This window comes from Otolemur garnettii, unplaced genomic scaffold (genome assembly GCF_000181295.1).
Source record: "Otolemur garnettii isolate 467f Iridium unplaced genomic scaffold, OtoGar3 scaffold00109, whole genome shotgun sequence".
NCBI classification, from domain to species: domain Eukaryota; kingdom Metazoa; phylum Chordata; class Mammalia; order Primates; family Galagidae; genus Otolemur; species Otolemur garnettii.
The window spans coordinates 3,235,108-3,244,861 of record NW_003852504.1 but is presented as its reverse complement, the minus strand read 5'-3'; positions in this window follow the sequence as shown (position 1 = coordinate 3,244,861).

Below are 9,754 nucleotides of genomic sequence, written 5' to 3'. Positions count from 1 at the left end.
CTTGCTCTCTGCATCTGCTCCAACATCTGTTGATTTTTGACTTCTTAATAAAAATACATTCTAACTGGGGTAAGGTAAAGCTCATTGTGGTTCTAATTTGCATTTCTCTGATGATTAGTAACTTTGAGTATTTTTCATATGTTTATTGGCTATTTTTCTATCTTCTTTTGCAATGCTACTTATTGTGTCTTTTGCCCACTATTTAACGGAGTTGTTTGTTTGTTTTCCTTGTTTATTGCTGGAGTTCTTTGTAGATTCTGGATATTAGCCCTTTATTGGATGTATAGCCTGCACTTTTTATTTTTTAAATATTGATTATGGTATTTTCTTTTTCTGTGAAGAAATATTAAAAGTTCACAAGATTACTAGTTTTAAAGAACTACATTTTGTTTGTTGATTCTCTCTATTGTTTTTCTGTTTTTAGTCTCATTGATTTGTGCTCTTATTTTTATTATTTCCATATTTATGCTTGCATTGGGTTTATTTTGCTCTCTTTTTTCTGGTTTCTTAAGATGGAAACTTAATTTGTTGATTGGAGTCTTTTTTCTCTTTACTAAAATAAAATTTTACTGCTATAAATTTCCTGCTCAGCACTGCATTAGCTGCATCCCACAAATTGTGATATTTTGTATTTTCATTTCCTTATTTCCCTTGTGGACTCCTCTTTGGTTGATGAATTATTGAAGATGTTATTTATTTTCCAATCCATTTAAAAAATTTGCTGTTATTCTTTTCTATGCTGATTCATTTGCAATCAGAGAACATATACTGTACAATTTGAATTCTCTTCAGTTGTTTAATATTTCTTTTATAAACCAGGAGGTGGACTGTCTAGGTGAATGTCCCATGGGGGCTTGAAAAGAATGTGTATTCTGCTATTATTAGGTGGAGTACTCTATAAATGTCAATTAGATAAAGTTGGTAGTACTGTTCAGGTTGTCAATATCCTTACTGCTTTTTCGCTTGCTTGTTCTATGAATTACTGACAGAAATGTTGAAATCTCCAGCTGGAAATTAATCTTTTCACAGTATAATTTTTTCTGTCTTTTGACTTTCAACATACCCATACTATTACAAGTGAAGTGTGTGTTATAAATAGCATGTAGTTGGGTAATTTCAAAATTCCACTGTGTAAGTATTTTTCTTGTAATTGGTACATTTATACCACTTACTACGTAATTATTGCTATGTTAGGGCTTTATTGTGCTCTTATATTGTTTGTTTCATGTTCATTCTCTGTGTATTTGTCTTCTGCCAAATTTGCAAAATTCTTACTCTTTATATATTTGAAGTTTCTATTTTAAACTTGAAATGTTTTGAGTCTCACTCTGTCTCCACTTTTCTGAAATTCTGATGACACGAATGCTAGTTCTTTTTTTATGGTTCCCAGGGCTTTTTTCACTTTTAACCTCTATTTTCTCTCTGTGACTCAACTCTGTTCTGTCCATTCTGCTGCTGAGCCCATCCATACAGTTAATTTTTAAAAAATTTTATTATGGTATTATTAAGTTCTAATATTTTCATTAATTCTTTTTAAATCTTCATTTTCTTTGCTGAGATGTCCTAATTTTTTTGTTTCAAACATGCTTGTAATTTTCTATTGAAGCATTATAATTATAAGGGGTGCAGTTAAGTCCCTGTAAGGTAATTTTTATTTATTTGTCATCATAAGGTTGGTTGGCATCTGTAGACTGTCTTTTTTCATTGAAATTGAGATTTTTGTTTTTATTCTTGGTACAGTTTTTCTTTGTTGTTGTTGTTGAAACCTGGATATTTTGGTTATTACATTATGATACCTGGGATTTTATTTAAATTGTGTGTTTTAACAGACTTCCTCTGGCACCTACTAAGTTGATGTGGAAGCTCAGGTTTTCTTTTAGCCTCTATTGACACAGGGTGATGTGGAGAGGAGATCCTAATTACTGCTCCCCATATAGCCAACACCATTGTTGTGAATAAGAGGGTGTCTCATTACTTCCAAGGCAAGTGAAAGTCCCCACTTTGACTGTCCCCACTCTCCACTGGCCTTTTCTGACACCACTTCCACAGGAGTATTATGATTATAATACTGAGCAACCTTATGATTATGTGGAATATGCAAGGAATGAGGAATGTGCAAGTCTAAGCTCTTCATTTGGCCTTTGTTGGAAGGAGTGGGAATGGGCCAAAGATTCTCCATGGCACGTGGTGGGTATAGAGTGCTTATTGCCTCAAACATTTTTTGTTTTGGCTAGAGAGAGGGTTTCACATTGGTTCTTTTTTTTTTTGACAGTGACCATTGATGTTTTCATATTTCTTCTGTCTCTATTACTCAGAGTGGGAATAAGAAACAAAAATAACCAGGCAACTCACCACCATGTCATTTATTGGACTCTGAGGTGCCTATTCCATTTGCCTTCTTCTCTCCCCCTTTCAGTTTTATTGTGGTTGTTTTATACATAATTTCCAGGAATTTCATCTGTATTTAGTAACCAAAATAGGGGGGAAAGTTTCTATTGTATTGTTCCAGAAACAGGAGTTCATAACTATTTGAATAATTTACCTTTTATCTGTCTTTTCTTTTATGGCTTCTGGGTTTGCACCATACTTTAAAAGGTCTCTGCTGTCAAAAATTTTGTATGTTTGCTTCTCATACTTTGCTTTAATGTTTTAACTTGTATCTTTGATTCACCTGAAGTTGATTTTGGTGTATGGAGTGAGACTGGGAGCCAACTTTATGTTTTCCATTGTGATGTCCATTTGTCTCAGAACTGTTTATTGATACTTTTTCTTTTTTTACTGATTCAAAGTGCCATAGTTTTCATATACCAAATTCCAACACCATTTGAGTGTCTTTTTGGCTCTCTATTTTATTTCATTGGTCTCATAAAAAAACACCACAGTTTTTGTTTTGCCTTTACTTTAGTATACATAAAATGTTGCACTTAAGTTCCTTTTCATTATTATTCTGATAATAATTCTTAGTTATTTTCAATTTTTTCTGATGATTTTTAAATGAACTTGATTAATTAAAAATTGTATTTTAATAAGATAACATTAATACTATGGGTGAATTATATTTCTTTTTATGTGTTTAAATCTACTCTTATGAACCAATACATTTTTTTTAACATGGGTCCTACACGTTTCCAGTTAGCTTTATTCCTAGAGTCTGTTTTTTTTTTTGATGTTTGCTGTTATAGCATGATTTTTGATTTCATGATTTTTGAAATCATGATTATGATTTTTTTCTTCTATGGCATTTAAAACAGGTATTGATATAAAAATATTCTATTTGTTAATTTGTATTTTTGTATCATCTATCATACTGATTTCTGTTATTTTTAAAGAATTAAATCTATATATTTTTAGATAAATAAACTACAAGTTGGGATTAATTTTGAATGATATTATCTTAACATAGAAATATTAATAATCACTTTTTCTGCTATTAAAAATACGATTTTACAATATTTACAGTTATTTTCTCTCTTACAGTATATTTATTTTAATAATCTTCCTAAGTCTAAGTTACAGTGTTATGTGATAATGTTTTTTTAATAATTCCTTTTGAAATATTGAGACCTTACTACAACACTGAAAGAACAGAACAAAGAACTCCTGTATTCTTTTTGCCTATATGCCTCAATTGCTAATAGTTAGCACATTTACATTCACATGTTCTTTCTTCTTTCTTCCTCCATTTCTACACACACGCACACACACACAGTATAATTACTTTCTATGAATCAATTCATTTGAGTGCAAGGTTTAGACCCAGTCACCCCAAAATATTCCAGCATAGGCTTCCTTAAAACAAGGACATTATCTTCCAGAGTCACAAACAGAAGCATCCAAATCAACAAATAAACATTGATACAACTCTATTCCCCAACCCATTGACTTCACTGAAAGTTTACCAAGTACCCCAACAAAGTCTCTTTCTATTTTCAGGTCCAAGATCCAATCAAAGGTCAGACATTACATTTAGTCTTCATGTATTTTTAGTCTCCTAAGTTCTGGAATATTTCCTCAGTCTTTCCTTGACTTTCATGAATGGACAGTTTTAAAAGTACGTATCTTTCATTTTGTATGATGTCCCTCAACTTAGGTCTATTTGGTAACTACTCCTGTCCCAACTTGGCGGATGCATTCTTGGTAGGAAGACATCAGAAATGATGCTGGTGTCCTAAGCAGAGTAAAACATCAGGGGATATGTGATGGTAACCTTGTCCACTAATAGTAATGATAATTTCATTACCTGGGCAAGGTGGTGTCTGTTGTGTTTCTCCAACATGAAGTCACAATTTTTTTTATTAAATCATAATTGTGTACATTACTGCATTTATGGGGTACAATGTATTGATTTTATATACCATTTGGAATGTTTACATCAAACTTGTTAACATAGCTTTCACCTTACTTAATTGTTGTGTTTACACATTTATACTCTTAATGTATTTGACATGTACCCTTGCAATATGCACAATAGGTGAGGTCCCACTGATTATCTTCCCTCCGCCTGGCCACCCCCCTCCCTTCCCCTCGCCCTCCTCTTCTCTCTTTCCTTCTGGGGTATAACTGTGCTTTATCATTCATATGAATTTTTATCTTTGTAATTGTTAAGTACATTGTAAGGAGATACTCTAAGATACTCTGTTTCACTATCCTGTACTTCAGTCAAACACCCACTCACCTTCCTTAGCATTCATTGATGATTCCTGCTTAAAACAACCATTTCTACAGTAATTCTCCAATGGTGACTTTTCTCTTTACATCATTCTTTCTTTATTCATTAATTTACATTCTACTCTAAAGAAGAGGTTTCACTTCTCCCCCATTTTCTTTTTCATTCATTCACTTTTAATTTCAGTATAGATTTCATGGGTGGATTCCTATATTATTCATTTGGTTGCAACCTTTTTCTATCATTAGTTCTTTTGATCCTCAAATTATCCTGTATTTGGCTAGTAATAACCCTTTCAGATCTGCTTCTGTGTTCTTTTGACTGTCATTACTTGATTGCCTTACTTTCAGACACAATGAGATATTCTAGGATCATCTTGTATTTTCCCTTATGTGGTTTTAGAATCAGTCATTTTACAAGTATCCCTCTTTTTAGAGGGGGGTGATGTTTAGAAACCAAGATCTTTGCACTCAGTACCCTCAAGCAGACAGAAATAGGAAATACTTGTTTGTCTGTGTGTGTGAGTACATAACACATTCACACCACACGTCTATCTCTCTCTCTGTCCCCACTCCTTGTGTGTGCATGCAAGCCCATATGCAAAGAACATTGATACCTCCAACTAAAATTCAACACCCTGGGGGTCATTTTAGCCTTCTCTCTTATAATATTTGTAAATCACTTCCTTGTCAGTGAGATGCCTAACTCCCTCTACTCTCAATGTATTTACTGATGTGCATGAGACCTTGTATGTAATCAATCTCCTGACTACTTTGGTTACCTCCTCAGCTTATGGCCCTATTGCCATTTCCTCAGCCTAACTGCCTCCTTGGCCTCTCTACCTTCTAAATCTGTCACACCACCACCTCAAGAAAAAGGAAAGGAAAAAAGAAGAAGAATTCTTTTTATTATTTTTAATAATTTACATGTATTTGTTTTGTTGTTTTATGGTAAACTATGATATCCTCTATGAAAACTGAAAACTTACTGCTACCCAATGTTGTCTCCTTTTTAAAATTCATTGTACAAGAAAGCACCAATAAATAACGTTAAATAATAGAGACGATGGTGGACATCTTGCCTTCTTCCTGACTTTATTAGTAACACTACTAGTATCTTACCATTATGCAGGAGTCTAGTACTTTTTCCTTTCTCAATTTTTTTCTCTTTCTTTGTTATTCTTTCTCAATTTACTTTGTCCTGTTTTAGTAATAGCTTACTTTTATTAATCAGGCATGACCATTTAATTTATTGGAATGATTATAAGACTTTTCTTTGATAAATTTACAGGTCTTAATATTGACTCCTCTTTGAATTTCTGCTATAAAAATTCAAAGTTTTGAATTTTTGTTCTGTTTTAGTGTATTTTTCTTTTAATGATTTGGTGGCTTCTATTTGCTAACATTTAATTTTGTGGGGTTTTTTTTTAAAGATAAATAATTCCATAAGTTTTTTTTTTTTTTTTTTTTTTTGCAGTTTTTGGCCAGGGCTGGGTTTGAACCCACCACCTCCGGCATATAGGACCGGCGTCTTACTCCTTTGAGCCACAGACACAGCCCCTAATTTTGTGTTTTTGCATTGGTGTTAATAGTTGAGCATCAACTGTAGTTTTGTTTTATCAGTTTTTGGTATCCAAAACCATCTTATTTGTTTATTCTCTGTTATCTTATTTGTTTATACTCTGGAACAGATTAAATAGCATTGAAGTCTTTGTTCTTTTAAAATATGATAGAATTGGAAACTTGCAGTTTCAGCTCTGATATGTAAAGAACTTAAAAGTAGTCACTTCTTAACAGACCTAAACTGTATTTATTTAAAGTGATCCTAGTAACAATGTATTGGGTGATTTTAGAATATCTCCATGTACCAGTATTGAATTATCCAAAAAGGAAATTAAGAAGCAATTTCTAATAACATCAAAAATAATAAAATACATATGAGTAAATTTAATCAAGGAAACACAAGGTTTCTATGCTGAAAAATACAAAACATTGTTGAAAGCAATTTAAAAAGATATAAATAAATGAAAGATACCTTTAGTTCAAGAATTGGAAAAGTTCATATTGTTAAGATGATAATACTACATAAAACAATATTCGGTTTCAATGCTATCCCTAACAAAATTGCAGTGGCATTTATTTATTTTGCAGAAAAGGAGAAGTTGATTCTAAAATTATTATGGAAATAGACTACCTACCCAATGAGAAAGGATATTTGCATATTTTGAATCAGAAAAAAGTTTAATAACTAGGATATATAAAGAACTTCAATTAATCCACAAGAAAAAAACCATACCTCAATGGGGAAGAGAGATGAACAGAACCTTCTCTCTTTTTTTTTCTTTTTGGCAGGAGCTAGGTTTGAACCCACCACTTCTGGTATAGGGGGCCGACACCCTACTCCTCTGAGCCACAGGCACCACCCCAGAACCTTCTCTATAGAAGATAGATGAATGGCTGTCAAATACATGAAAAAATGCTCATCATCCCCAATTATTAGAAAAATGCAAATTAAAACCACCCTGAGATATCATCTAACCCCAGTGAGAATGGCCTATATCACAAAATCTCAAAACTGAAGATGCTGGTGTGGATGTGGAGAGAAAGGAACACTTTTACCCTGCTAGTGGGACTGCAAACTAATACAACCTTTTTGGAAGGAAGTATGGAGAAACTTCAAAGAACTCGACTTAGACCTCCTATTTGATCTTGCAATCCCATTACTGAGCATCTATCCAGAAGGGGAAAAAACCTTTTTTTAAAGAGATACTTGTACTAAGATGTTTATTGCAGCCCAATTTATAATCGTTAAATTGTGGAAACAGCCTAAATGCCCTTCAACCCAGGAATGGATTGGCAAGCTGTGGTATATGTATACCATGGAATATTATTCAGCTATTTAAAAAATGGAGATTTTGCAGCAGTTTTACTAACCTGGATGGAGGTAGAACACATTATCCTTAGTGAAGCATCATAGGAATGGAGAAGTATGAATCCTATGTATTCAACTTTGATATGAGAACAATTAATGACAATTAATGACGTGGAGGGGCATGGGGGAAGGGGTGAGCAAACAGAGAAGGAGGGAGGGGGTGAAGCCAAGAAAAAAAAAAAGAAAATAGTGACTAATTCTCACATAAATTGGATTTGGTTTTGACCAAATTGCATCACTTAAACATTAATTTTTATTTCAGCTTCTTAATATGTTGTTTAGGATACAGGATACAACATCCTCATTTAAAAATGAATTATGTTTGTATTTTCCCCTTTGTAATAATATATTTTTTCCAATTTTAATATCAGGTGTTAATATCCAGATTAAGCAGAATGATTTTGAAGTATTTCTTCTTTTTCTATTGCCTATAAGATTTGCATGATCTATTTTTTGAAATTATCTTTTATTTTTATTTATAAATATTTGTTGTTTATTTTTTGAGATTTTGGAAAAAAATAAGATGTTAAGTGATGATTCTATACTGAACCTCAGAGTCAAAGCATTCTATAATAGTCATACTGTTATTTGACAATGTGAATGTTACTTTCTTTGCATTACTATTATTATTATTGCTTAATACTTCATTGCAGCAATCATCTGATTTCTTTTCTGAATGTATTTATCTTCATACATTCTTTACAAGGTTTTTGTTTCTAGTCCTTATCTTAAACCTTGTTATTGTTGGTAAATTTTAAACCTTTTTAATTCTGTGAAGGCAAAAAGTGGAAACCTAATGATCACATGTAAATGTAAAAATAAAAAAATAATTAAAAAATAAAATTATTATAGAACTTCAGAAGTGACTAAATATTCAAAACAATCTTGAAAAAGAAGAACAAAGTTAGAATAGTCATACTTCCTTAGGTAAAAACATACTACAAAGTTACAGCAATCAAAAGAGTGTGACATTGACTTAAGGATAGATATATAAGCCAGTGGAAAAGAACTGAGAGCTCAGAAATCAAACTTAATGCCTACATAAAATTGATGTTTATTAACTAGGATTTCAAGATCATTAAATGGAGATAGAAGTATTGTCTTCAATGAAAAATGCTGGAAAAACAGAAGTATCAATGTGCAAAAGAATGAGGCTAGATCCTAACTTATATCTTATGAAACATTAACTTAAAATGAATCAAATATTTTAATTTAAGAACAAAAATTATAAGACTTTTAGAAGCAAACAGGAAAAAATCTGCATGACCTTGGATCTGTTAATGACTGTTTAGATACGACAATGAAAGTACAGGCAACAAAGTTTTAAAAAATGTAAATTTACTTAATTAAAATTAAAAAGTTTTATGCAGCAAAGGACAACATCAAGAATTTGAAAACCAACAAACACAATGGGAAAATATTTATGTATTATATTTCTGATAAAGGTTTAATAACCAAATTATATATAGCAGTTTGAAACTCAATGATGAAAAGACAAATAATTCAAAAGTGATTAGAGGGCCTGAATAGATGTTTCCTAAAGATATATAAATGGCCACATGAAAACATGCTCAACATCATTAGTAATTAGGGAAATGGAAATCGAAGCCACAGCAAGACACTACTTTACACCTACTGGGATGGATAGCTTCTACAAAACACAGAAAATAAAAAGCACTGGCAAGGATGGGAGAAACTCGAACCTCTGAAATGTTGTATGTTATCGGGGGGGGGGATGTAAAATGCTGCAACTGCTATGGAAAACAGTTTGATTGTTCCTCAAATAATTAAACATAAAATTACTAATTGACCCAGCAATAACACTCAAACACTCCAATGAATTGAAAACACGGACTCCAACAGATACTTACATGACTATGCTCCTGCAGCATTACTTGCAACAGCCAAAATGTGAAAACAGCCCAAATGTTCATCAACATATGCGTGGATAAGCAAAATGTATCATATAAACAAAATGGACTATTATTCAGTTATAAAAAGGAATGAAGTTCCAACATGGATGGACTTTGAAAATATTATGTGACGTGTAAGAGGCCATTATTATATTATATGATTCTGTGTATATGAAATAATAGTTAGCATACTCATAGAGGCAGAAAATAGATAGATTAGAGGATATTAAGGACAATGAGGAGG